This window comes from Ochotona princeps, chromosome 4 (assembly GCF_030435755.1).
Source record: "Ochotona princeps isolate mOchPri1 chromosome 4, mOchPri1.hap1, whole genome shotgun sequence".
Classification (NCBI taxonomy): domain Eukaryota; kingdom Metazoa; phylum Chordata; class Mammalia; order Lagomorpha; family Ochotonidae; genus Ochotona; species Ochotona princeps.
The window spans coordinates 47,557,059-47,570,364 of NC_080835.1; the positions used below are offsets into that span (position 1 = coordinate 47,557,059).

At 43.8% G+C, this 13,306-nt stretch overlaps 1 protein-coding gene across 5 annotated transcripts in view; it reads left to right on the forward strand.

Annotated features, from left to right (window-relative positions):
* Nucleotides 1-13,306, forward strand: part of DENND2B (DENN domain containing 2B) — a 218,674-nt gene that overhangs the window by 67,922 nt on the left and 137,446 nt on the right. Inside the window, exon 3 of one of the 5 annotated variants that reach the window (XM_058663412.1) lies at nt 7,693-7,807. The exons of the other annotated variants lie outside the window; for them this stretch is intronic. The gene's annotated coding sequence lies outside the window, so the exon portion shown is untranslated. The remainder of the gene's footprint in view (nt 1-7,692; nt 7,808-13,306) is intronic. 5 annotated transcript variants of the gene reach the window in all.

The following is a 13,306-nucleotide window of genomic DNA, read 5'->3' on the forward strand; positions in this document are numbered from 1 at the left end:
TATGGCAGGCACTAAATGCTTTACACATACTGACTCATTTAATGTTTTGAATACCCTTGAGATGTAGGCAATATATTATTTTCTCTGTATTTTCACTGTAAATCAACTGACTTAAGATGACCCAGTTTGTCAGCAGCAGAGATAGGATTCAGCTCCAGATAGTCAATTCTCAGAACCCCGTGACGCTAACTGCTCCATTGATTTAATTTTCTCTGAAGATTTGTCCTAGTGGCATTAAAAAACTTGTTTTAGAAGTGCCAGTTTTAATTGTATGGTAAAAATCTGAGGAGGTCTACAAAAAGCTTGTTTTGAAATGTGTTTTATTAAAGGTTAAAGGATTAATTAACTAGAAGATTAATGGATTCTAAATGTCTTTACACTGAAGTAAATATAACTGTTTAGCTTTATTTTCCATGAATTTTTGGAAGTACTGTGTGTGTGTATGTTTTTTTTTAAAGTTTTTTTATTTATTTTTATTACAAAGTCAGATATGCAGAGAGGAGGAAAGACAGAGAGGAAGATCTTCCGTCCAGTGATTATCTCCCCAAGTGACTGCAATGGCCGGTGCTGTGCTGATCTGAAGCCAGGAGCCAGGAATTTCCTCCATGGGTGCAGGGACCCAAAGCACTGGGCCATCCTCGACTGCTTTCCCAGGCCACAAGCAGGGAGCTGGATGGGAAGTGGAGCTGCCGGGTTTAGAACCGGCGCCCATGTGGGATCCAGGAGTGTTCAAGGCGAGGACTTAAGCCGCTAGGCCACGCCGCCGGGCCTGTTTGTATGTTTTCCATGTAAGGTGTGCTTGTACCCTCCTGTCCCATTGAGCTCATGGTATGTCTGCTCTGGTGCTGGTGCCACATGTTTAGGCTGGATAGCTGATCACCCATATTTTTACTATTGCATCCCCAATTCCTAACAACCACTTAGTGACTGCAATATGATGCAAGTCTGTGAGTCCAACTTGGGCAGGAAGAGAAAACAAAAGTCAATATTGTCATTTTCACTGGCTCCTCGCCTGCTGAGTTTAATATTAATGTCAATTCTGAATGTAGCCATTAAAACCCAGTAGAGGACTTGGTGGCTAAGGTGCTCGCGTTGATCCCATATGGCCACTGGTTCTAATCCCGGCAGCTCCACTTCCTCTCTGTCTCTCCTCCTCTCAGTGTATCTGACTTTGTAATAAAAATAAAATAAATCTTTAAAAAAAAAAAAACAGTAGAAATCATGAAGGACTTTCACTTTACTCTGTTTCTTTCATAGGTCATTTTGATTTTCTGTTGAATACTTACACAGTACCTGGTACTCAGCAATCAATGTCTGTTTAAATAATGTGTTGTCTTATTTCTTTGAAAATTAAAAATTATTTGAGAGCAGATCGAGACTTCTCAACCACTGGTTCATTCTCCACATGGCCACAAAGGCTAATATGCTGAGTCAGGCTGGAGCTTCAACCAGCTTTACCATGTGGTGACAGAAACCCAATTATTTGGACCATTACGTGATGCCTCTCCAGGTCCTGTATAAGCAGGAAGCTAGAATCTGGAACCTGCCCTGGGTATCAAAACTAGGCTTCCTTTTTGGGACATGGACGTTCTTCAGTGGCATCCCAAACTGATGCCTGGCCAAAGTTAGTTTTTAAAACTTCTATTTTTGGTCCTGGCATGATAGTGTAGTGGTTAAAGTCCTTGCCTTGAATGTGACAGGATCCCATATGGGCACTGGTTCTAATCCCAGTGGCTCCACTTCCGGTCCAGCTTCCTACTTGTGACCTGGGAAAGCAGTTGAAGAATGCCCAAAGCTTTTGGGCCCTGCACCCGCATGGGAGACCTGGAAGAGGCTCAGGGCTCCTGGCTTTGGATTGGCTCAGCTCTAGCTGTTGCGGTCACTTGGGGTGTGAACCATCGGAAGGATCTTCCTCTCTGTCTCTCCTCCTCTCTGTATATCTGCCTTTCCAATAAAAATAAATAAATCTTTAAAAAAAAAACTTCCTATTTTAAATTGTAAGCAAAAATGTATATAGCTCAGGGTCCAACATGGTAACCCAGTGGTTAAATCCTTGCCTTGCATGCAGTGGGATCCCATATGGGCACCAGTTCCTGTCCACTGCTCCCTGCTTGTGCCTGGGACAGCAGAGGAGGATGGCCCAAAGCCTTGGGGTCCTGCACCCGCGTGGGAGTGGCAGAGGAAACTTCTGGCTCCTGGCTTCGGATCAGCTCAGTTCTGGCTGTTGTGGCAACTTAGGGAATGAATCAGCAGATGGAAAATCTTTCTCTGTCTCTCGTTCTCTCTGTAAATCTGCCTTTCCAATAAAAACAAACCAACAAACAAATAAATAAAGTTATTCTTTCAGCCATAGTTTGGAAAGTGGCATGTGACGAGCAGATTTCATAGGCTGAAAGCTCTAAGCGGGACAGGTGTATGGCACATTGGCTGAGACACTGCTTGGGAGGTCCCCTTCCATAATGGAATGCCTGGGTTTCAGTCCCAGCTGTGTTTCTGATTCTAGCTTCCTGTTAATGCACACCCTAGGAGACATCCGATCATAATTTAAGTCCTTGAGTCCTGCTACCCATGTTGGAGGCCTCTATCTAGTTCTGGTGTCCGGGGTAGACCCCACCCAGTTTGGGCCATTTGAGCATTTGGGGAATAAACTGATTAATAGAAGAGAGATAGAGATAGAGATAGAGACAGAGAGAGAGAGAGAGAGAGAGAGAGAGAGAGAGATTCTCCTTCTGCCTGTCGAATAAAGGAAAACTTGAAACTTGTTGAGTTGAATTTGGTTTATTCACTTAACCGTTTTAAACAATTTCTTTAAAACATATATTTAATTGGTGCATAGTAATTTTAATGTTTACAGGATGTGAAACATTTCTGTTTACTCAAGCAATCTTCCCACTTTAATCTGAGGTAAAAAATACTTTCTGAGAACTTTATGGGCATAGCTGGGCTTCAGTTTTGCATACTCTGCAAAACTGGAATAAAATCAAATTTGGGTCTTCTCTGCATGCAGGTTTTTTTTTTTTTCATTTTCTTTATCCTTCAAAAAGTGAGAATGTCACAGTGGTAGGTCCTTGGTTGTTGATTTTGTTCAGGATTCTTTAAGTCTTTTGTGTTCAGACCAAACCCTTCTATTATTTCTGGAAAATTTGCTTCTATTAAACTTTTAATTATAGATTTGAGGCTATTTGTTCAAAGACTCACCTCCTTTGCAGGGTGGTTCTCTGAGCGGCATTCCTTCTCATGGGTGTCATCTTGTGCATGCTTTGAAGCAGTCTCTGTCATTAGAAGAAAGTATACACACACACACACATACACACACACACACACATACACTTTATTATTATTATTATTTAAGAGAGAGAGAGGGACAGAGACAGACAGGGAGAGGAAAAGACAGCTCCCATCCACTGATTGACTCCCATTTTAAATGTCTGCTTTGACTGGAACAGAGAGGGGACCAGAGCTGGGACTTGGGGACTCAACCAAGGTCTCGCATGTGGGTGCCGGGATCCCAATTACTTGAGCCCTCAGTGCTGCCTCCCAGTGTTTGCATTAGCAGAAAACTTGAGTCAGGAGCTAGAGGGCAGGAATGGAACCTGCCTACTCCAGAATGGAATGCAGGCATCTGAACTGGTGTCTTCATCACTAAGCTAAACTCCCACTCCTGTTTCTGTATTTTCTCCCTCTGCTTGGCTTTTTCTACAGCAGCCCATCTGTTTTTATTGCTCTCAGTCTGTTCGCTGACTTTGTGTGGGCCTAATGTCTCTACTGTTTCCTTGCAGCTTGTATTTGCATGTTCGTTAAACACAGTCTGTTTTACCTGCTTGACAATCTGTGGTACAGATGTTTATGAATTGTTTACTGTGAGGAAAACTGTCTGTTCCAAGGATTTGCTTTGCTGTTCTTTAATGCTATTAGCTTCTCTTCGATGGCCTATACCTCTTGAATATTTATTCATTCTTCTGAGTTTACAGTTGACCCCACTTGCATAGTTTCCAATGATTGTGTTTGTACTATATTTACTGAGATTTATTAGAAGTCCTGAGGGACTGGCACCATGGTGTAGCAGGCTAAACTTCCGCCTCCAGTGCTGGCATCCCATGTGGACACTGATTCAAATCCCAGCTGCTCTGCTTCCGATCCAGACGCACCTGGGAAGGCAGCAAAAGCTGAGACAAGTGCTTGGGCCTCTACAGTATCCACCAGGGAGACCCAGAAGAAGCTCCATGTTTCTGGCTTCAGATCAGCCAGGCTCTAGCCTTTGCAGTCATTTGGGGGGAAGAAAGCATAGCTATTACTCATCCTGAGTTTTGCTGTTTGTGGGTTGTTTCCAGGTTAGCAAGCAAAAGCACAATTAGAAGTATTGTAAGGAAAGTGACTGAATAATTACTCATTTTTTAAGTCATGTAGTTTCTAATTCTTGTTTTCAGTGAAACAGAAGGAATTAGAAGCAGATAGATAATTTAAATAATTTTAAAAATTATTTTATTTTACTTGAAAGCTACAAAGAGAGAGGGAACAACAGTGAGAGTGCTCCCATCTAATGGTTCAATACCTAGATGGCTACAACAGTCATAGAGATTTGAGCTGGTCTGAAGCCAGGAGCTCGGAGCTTCTTCAGGGCTCACACAGTTGTGAAACCCAAGGACTTCACCCATCCTCTGCTGCTTTCCTAGTGCCGAATCAGAAGTGGAGCAGCTGGGTCATGAACCAGTGCCTATATGGAATGCTGGTGCCACAGGCAAAGGATTAACATGCTATGACACTACACCAACCTACTTTAAAATAATTTGTAAAAAATATTTGTTCATTCATTTGAAAGGCAGTGTTACAGAGAGAGGTCAATCTGAAGCCAGGAGTCAGGAGCTTCTTCCGTGTCTCTCACATGGGCACAGGGGTCCAAGTAATTGACCCATCTTTCACAACCTGTCTAGATGTACTAGCAGGGAATTGGATTGGAAGTGAAACAGCCAGGACTCATACTGGTACCTATTATTGGTACCAACCTTGTACACAGCAGCTTTACCTACTATGCCGCAGTCTGGCTCCTAAAGTAATTATTGATGATAGGTCACTATATGCACTTGACTGGTTTATTTATTTTTCTCATAGCAAAATACTTGAGGCAGGTATTTGTATATTTGTGTAGTTTTTAAAATAATTTTTATTTTATTTTTAGTATTATTTACATAGTTAAGAGGGATTCATGCTTCTGTGGGCATTCAAGTAGGGTGGGCAGGGTCCAGTTGGAGGAGGATGGGTGGGACAAATGTTTCAATTTTACTTCCTCTTGTTTCTGAAGAATGGGAAAGGGTGGGGCACTCTTTGCTGTCAGACTACATCAACACCCAGGGATAGGGGACATGCTTCCTTAGAGACTGCAATGTGGGGAAGAATGTTCCAAGGATGTTATTTGAGTTGTCCTGATAGTTCTGAGATGTCAAATTGGCTTCATTACACCAGGGTTGAGAAAATCTCTTTGAGATCTGTTGGTTGACCAAATCCTCTTTGGTGCATCCACAGGCTCAGGAGAATGTTGCCAGAGCGTGTCCAGAAGAGTTGTCTAGCCTGTTCTGCTTTCCATCTTCTATTAAGGTATTTGACATCCTCTATGGCCTAGATGAGCTGGCTGTCATGTGCCCTGTGTGCATCTGGGCATACTGCCCACTGCACAGAAATCAGCAATTGAAGAGGCTCAGTCCCGACACCTGCACTCCAAGAGCCAACCACCTATCTTGTGATTTTCCCTGTGGCTGGAGTTTTAGTCCAGTAATACAGTTGGGGACCTTGGTGATTTTAGAGGTGCATAGTTCTGGAGATACAAGGTCTAGGAGTCTCATCTGGCTTGACTTTCTTGTAGCAGAGACCTGAGATAGCACAGAATACCACATGGCAAAAGATGAACAGTGTGTGTGTGTGTGTGTGTGTGTGTGTGTCTCCTTCTGTTTCTAAAACCACCAGTATTTAATCATAGCAACTCTCCAACGATGACTTAAACTAATTCTAATCATTTGTAAAGGCCTCACTTACAAATACTGCAATTAATTAAATTTGTATCCTCTTAATATCTCACAATGAATATTAAATTTCAACACATGGAACTTTGAGGGATGCTCAACTTACATATAAAATATAGTGGCATGTTACTTGGAACAAGCACAAAGTTTACTTGATAAACGGGATTGGTGTTGTGGCGTGGCTGCTGAAGTTGCTTCCTGTGATGCAGCATCTCATATTGATGCTGGATCGTGTCCGGGCTGCTCCACTTCTGATCCAGCCTCCCTGATAATGGCCTGGGTAAGACAATGGAAGATGGCCCAAGTGTTTGGGCCCCTGACTCACGTGGGAGATCAGTTGAAGCTCCTGGGGTCAGCCTGGCCCAGTACTAGTCATTGTAGCCAGCTGGGGAGTGAACCAACAAATGGGAGATCTCTGACTCCTTATCGTTGTCTCTCCATAATTCTGCCTTTCAAATAAATAAATAAATAAATATTTTTTAAAAAGTTTACTGATAACTGCCACAGCCAAGTTTTAAAAATTTCTATTGCTTTTATTATTCTGTGGGTAAAGTTTCTTGGTTGCATGTAGCTATAAATATGAAAAATAAGTGCACTGGAATAGAATTTAATTTTATGTTCAATAATAACACCAATTTATAAGGTGATTATGCTTTTAATAAAGGCTATGACATCTCAGTTTAAAAGAAGAAAACATGTTACCATTTCTATAGTCATAAAAGCATTAAAAAGTAGGTATATAAGTATAGTTCAAACAGTTCATGGAAAGATGAAAATAAAAGGCAGTATTTATTTTGATGAAGAACTTTTTGAGGGGCAGACAATGGTACAGCAGTTGAGGTACTGTTTGAGATACCCACTTTCCATGTTGGAGGACCAGAGTTCAAGGCCTTGCCCTGCTTCTGATTCCAGCTTGTTGCTAACGCACACCCTGTCAGACAGCAGGTGCTGGCTCAGAGACTTGGGTTGTGCCACCCAGGTGGGAGCCATGGAATGATTGCCAGCTTCAGCTCTTTGGGGCATTTGAGGGATGAAGTGGATCAAAGATCTATCTACCTTTCAATTAATATAAACACATTTTCAGTTCTTAAAATTGTTTTGTTTTCCGTAATACTTTCCATGAATGTTTTGCAGACAACTTATATATGATGTGTGTTTACATGTATATGTGGATGTTGGGTGTAATAAATGTGTTACAGAATATTAAAAATATTGTATTTTTGGTTTGAAAGAGCAAGACAAAGAGAAATGAGCTATCTACTTGTTCACTTCCCACAATACATCCAACACCTGGGGCCGGGCTGAGTCGAAAGCCAGGAGCCCAGAATTCAGGCTGGGACTTTGAAGTACTTGAACCATCACCTGCTGACCAAGAGTGTCTGTTAAAAGAAAGCTGGAATTGGGACGGGATACAGAGCTTGAACCCAGGCTCTCTGATATTCGATGCAGGCAGCCCACATGGTATCTTAATTGCCATGCCAAGTGCTAGCCCCACAAGAGACCTGGCACAGTGTTTGTGTGAAGCAGCTTGAATAAACTCCAGAAGGAAACCAAAGATTGGATACCACACAAAAACACGAGGAATGAGCAGTTTTTCCACAATTTAATATTTTCCGAAATGGCACTGAAAACCTTGCCCTTACAGAACCCCAAGCCACCTAATAATTCATTCTTGCAGGCTCTGGAGAGGGAGAAATGGAAGATTTGTAGCATGAAATACGTGCCCCAGCCTCTCCTAAGAGAGCCCAGGAAGCAGTTGAGGGCAGTCTTGGGAGTGTGGCCAGCACAGTAAGGTAAGGAACATGGCTAGGTGTGTATTCCCAGTGGGAAGGGTTGTGTTTGGTACACCTCTCTATTTTCATAAAAGTGTCTGTGAAGCCAAATTCTTTGGGGCCCCCAGGAGTAAATCTGGTAAGGGAGATGGAATCAGCCCAGAGAACCTCCTGTGTGCCATTCACAGCCTGATGCTTTACTTTTTATAATTCTCCTGAATCATCTCAGAGAGCAGGAAATCACAACCTGGGGAGACTAAGAAGCTTCCCTGGGTGGGGGAGTTTTGAGCTGTGTGTCTGATTCCACTGCCCTTTCCAAGGCCTCTGTGATGCCTCCCTGGGATGAAATCATGGAAAAACGAGGGATGTTCTGGCCTGAATTAGGGAGCTCATGGTATCTAGCTAACCGTTCTGAAGAACTCAGAGTACCCGTTGATTGGAGACATTTGGGGAGTGGAATGAAGCTGATGTGAAAGAGAGGAATCAGTGGGGAGGAGAAACCCGGCGTTGCCAGAGTGTCTGTCTCATGGAAAAGGGAGACATTGTGCCATGGCATTTGGACTGTGGTGCTGATTTGGAAGAAACGGGTCCTGAATGAACACATCTGCTACCAGAAAAATGGAAGAAGTGTGGCACACTGTAAGGATATGGGATTTCACAAAACACAGGTTTTGGCAGCAGACCCTGTGGCACAGTGGATTAAGCTTTCACCTGTGACCTGGCTTCCCATAAGCGTGCCGATTTGAGTCCTGGCTCCTCTGCTTCCCATCCTGCTACCTGCTGATATACCTGGGAAGACAGTGGAAAATGGCCCAGGTAGTTGGGCCCTGGCCATCCATTTTGGAGAACAGGATAAGGTTCCTGGCTCCTGGCTTTGGCCAGTCCAGCTCTGTCTGGTATAGCTATCTGCGGAGTGTTTGGAAGGCCTGTCTCTTTTTTCTGTCACTGTGTATTGCAAGTGAACAAATAAACAGATCTTTTAAAAAGGAAAAGGATGTTTTTAAGCCAAAATAACAAATAAAATGGGGTAATAGGACAACCAACAAAGGACCTTAAACTTATCTATTACAAAACTGGCTTGATTTAGAAATATTTTGACTGAAGGCAAATTACATTTCTGCGTAGGTTTGTCCATTTGGGAATTTTCACTTAGTAGTTTGTTATCAGGGAAAGCTTGGCAGCCCAGCCTTTCATACCTTACTGATTTAGTTTTTATCAGTTTCTTTCAGGAACCCATCTTGACAGATATGTTGATGTAGGCAGTATTAGCTGCGGCACTGAGTGAGTGTTTGAGAAGGGGGAGTGAGAAGTTATTAGACTTTCCACTCTGTCTGGGTCAAGAAGAAAGCAAAGGAGCAGCCCTGGGTTGACTGGTGCAGGCTTCTGGAAGAGGCTGCGAAACCTGTGTGTAGATCCTGCTTCCTGTGTGAGGTGGGTACAGGTGCTGCTCAGGACCCCTAACTGCCCCAAAATGAAACAAGCAGGGATTCATTGAAGAGAGTTGCTGTGGATGGTAAAAACATTCCTCATGCCTGGGCCAGTGTTTAGGGGCACTGCTCTTGTAAAGAAATTACCCTGTTCAGGCTAATCCAAAGGAGGAGGCGCAGACAAAAAGCCCATTGTGTTCTCCTGGCAGCTGTTTATTGCATTGGTGCTGAGGGAGGGGTTTGGGGAGACTGTGGGGCTCTGGTCTAGGTGCTCTCATGTGGGCTTGCCCTACTGCTCTCTACTTTTTTTTTTCCTGTTTTAGTGGGGAAAGGGAGGAGGTCTTGTCACATTTTCCTCCAGGCTGCAAAATCCTAACTTGAAGCTTTAAGCTTGGTGCCCCTGGGAGTTTTGGTGAATGCTTTGTGACCGTGACTGAGAGCTGAAAAGCACCTTGGGTCTTTCCTGAGCTCCTCTCACCTCCCTGTTTATCCACGGGAACCCCTGCCTCCTGCGTTTCCAGGGGCAGTGTTGGGAGCAGGGTGCCTTTCGGCTTCTCAGTCTTGGCCTATTCACATTGCTTTGCTTCTTGCTGCCCTGGTTACAAATGAGGCCTTGGGTGGGTGGGTGGGGTGTCTCCCTGTCTTGGTGGGAATCACTCCTTCCTTTGATCCTTTTCTCTGTGTTTTTCCAGCTACGGAGGGGAGCAGCTGCCAGGCAGACTTTTCTCGACTTAACTCCTTGTCTCATACACATTGCCGCGTGAAGCAGATCAGTGCACTGCCAACAAGCAGTTTGCTGCCTCCTGAAGTCCCCTTCTAGGTTCTCTAATCACTGGGAAATTTTTTCAGTTGCCTATCTCTGCCGGTTTTTTGTTATCAGCCAAACTGTTCCCTGCTAAGAAAAGGAAGTGTCTTTTGGCCCCAGGGCCCAGTGTGTGGACTGCTTACAGAAGTGTGCAGGTTGTGGGTTCTAGGTTTCCTGGTTGTTGCTGTTGATTTTTTTGAGTGTGTGTCCTGGCTCCTTGGGAATGGTGCAGTCCTCCTGAGGTGAAAAGCTCCTACTGGTTCTTTACTTCCCTTACTAGATGGAAGGTGGGCGAGAGGAGTTGTGAACCTCGAGGGGCGGAGTGTCCAGTGACCCTCCCTGCAGTCATCTGTCTCAGCTTCGCTGCCAATGCCAGCCCACAGCATTCATGCTCTTTCTCTCTTCTCATTCTCTTTTCTGAAAGTTAACCTTTGGCCTATAGGCTCTATTCTTTTTCTTCTTCTTTTTTAAAGATTTATTTATTTTCGTTGTAAAGTCAAATTTACAGAGAAGAGGAGAGACAAAGATCTTCAATTTGCTGATTCACTCTCCAAGTGGCCGCAATGGCCAAAGCTAAAAACCAGGAGCCAGGAGCTTCTTCCAGGTCTCCCACATGAGTACATGGTTCCAAGGCTTTGGGTCGTCCTCAACTGCTTTCCCAGAGCACAGGCAGAGAAACTGGATGGGAAGTAGAGAGCTGGGACATGAACCAGTGCCTGTGTGGGATCCTAGCGCCCGTAAGTTGAAGATTTAGCCATTGAGCCATTGTGCAAGGCCCTAGGCTCTGTTTCTAAGCCAGGTTTGAGTTCAGATTGTGATGATAAGAGCAAACATGGTTTCCTGCATCACTTTGCTTCTAAATAACTTTCTTCGGCCTACAGATAATTGTTGCTTCTCTGTTGCTCTGAAATTTTAGTCCCACGTCCTTTTTATCCATTCCTCCCCTCTCCCATTAGTGCTTTTTCTGCTTGCTTTAAGACTTCTTTTTCTACCTCAAGGTCATAGAGATATAAGATAAGTTTTCTTGTAAACCCTTTCCCTCTTAGATGACATTCAGAGTCACATTTAGATCTTAATTCCTATTTTAAAATCTGAACCATAGTTTAAAAACTCTAATGGTTTTACCCTAGCTTAACCTCAGTGTAAGGTCACATATTTCCTTTTTTGTCACCCATCTGCTGGCCTTTGCAGGGGTCTTCTCTCCCACTTCCTCATGTGCTGTGCCTACCCCACTCCCACATTTGTCCCTGTGGCTCAGGTCACAGAGGAAATATTTAGTTAGTCCCTGCCAAACATTTTGGCTATGTTGTTTTGCTTAAAAAAAAAGACATCAGATAAACTGCTTTACTTGTTGGTCTTGGTGCTCCAGGGCAGATGTTTCTCCTGTGATGGAGATATTGTGGTCAGTTAGGAAGAGTGCTAGCCTAGAGCTTGGAGAATTGGATTCTAATCTCTGCTGTGCTACTAATCTTGCACAAGGCACATTTCTGTGTCTCAGTTACCTTTTGTTAAAAGGGACTTGTTTTATGATAAAGGAAATAAGCCTGCATTGGTGTGAGATAAAAGCTGAAAGAGTGAGCCTATTGGATCAAACTGAGAGCAGAAAGGAAGGAGCCCAAGAATCATCGTCATCCTTTGTGGAACTGGAAGGGAATTCAAATGAACCGAACACTGATAAAAACCAATCTATACAGTCATGTGAAACAACACAAAATGTGATGAAATGATGGAAATTCTCTGACAAGGATCACTTCAGCAGATAAATGGCTTGCCCAGACCTGGGCTTGCTCTGGGTCTGCACCTGTTTGCTGTCACCCTGGGATGTGGGAGACTTGGATTTTGTGAGTTCAGTTTCCAGAATTCTTCCTCCCACCTTCCGCCTCCTTCATAAATCTAGGAATATTTGAAATTAAGCCCAGATCTTCACCTGGCTTTCATTTCCTCATCATGTGGATGGAGCTTTGTCATTAGAAATCATAGCTTCCAGAAATCTTAAATGTTTGGCTGACGTGTCCAGCCTCTGCATTTGTTGTTCATTCCTTCTGTACATGGCTGAGTTCCAATTCCTGTGCCCTGGAGCTGGTGCGAGGATTTTGTACTTGCAAGGAAGGGGGAAGAGTATTTAGGGGCATCTCCTCAATAAGAAGCTGAAAATAAAGAGTAGATAAAGAACTGAAGGAAGCCCTCTTGGTATTCCTGATGGGCAGTCTTTGAAGAAGAAACAAAACTGCTTTAACTTTGGCTCTTACAAACCATGGCCTTCCTCTCTGTTCAGATGGGTAGTACTACATTTCTTTTTTATTCCCATCTTCTCTGAATCTTGGGTCTGAGCAGACCTAGTCTCATTTACATGTTTTTAAAGGTTTGTATTGGTTCCTCTAGAGTATAATGAGTTGAATGAAGACAGTCTCCAAATCTTTTTCTACCCGGCACAATTAGTAGAAACTTTGTTAAACAGGCGTATGGAGCTGCCTGTTTTCTGCAGGAGGGGGCGGTGATGAGAATATGTGTTCACTGTTGCTATATCCAGTGCTGGGAGGCCAACAGGCTGCTGACACTTGCTAGGATAATGGAGTTGGGTAGATCAGTCACAGGGAGAAGGGCTGTGTAAATTGCTTCTGTAGGCTCTTATGTAGACCTTCTCTGCCCTTCTACAGTCCTTTCTTTATCTCTTAAGTCCCAGGGACATTCACCACAGTGCTCAGCTCATAGCTTCTGAACTCTCACAAGCCCTCTCTCTCTCTTTATAGATTTATTTATTTTTATTAAAGAAGGCAGATTTACAGAGAGGAGAAACAGAAAGAGCTTCCATTTGCTGATTCATTCCCCAAATGGCAGCAGCAGCTGGAGTTGAGCCAAACTGAAGCTAGGAGCCAGGAGCTTCTTTTAGGTCTGCCACACAAGGTATGGTCCCAGGGCATGGGGCCATTCTCTGCAACTTTCCCAGGCCACAAGTAGAAAGCTGGATGGGAAATGGAGCAGCCAGGATGTGAACCAACGCCCATGTGTGATGCCAGTACTTGCAAGTGGACGATTAGCCAATTGAGTCATTACACCAGCCTCCTCCCTCTGCCCCCCAATTCTCTTCTGACCACATATCATCATCAGTGAGGATTCAGTGTACCTCACTGCAGCACTGCAGAACTCTAGGCTATTGGCTTTTCTTCAGGTGGGTAAGCTCTCCCAGCTAGCCAGCTATGAAAGAACTGGCCATGAGTATCTCCTGTGGCCTCTGTGGACATACTCATTGGGAATACCAGCAGCATCTAGTTGAGATAGTTGGTCTGA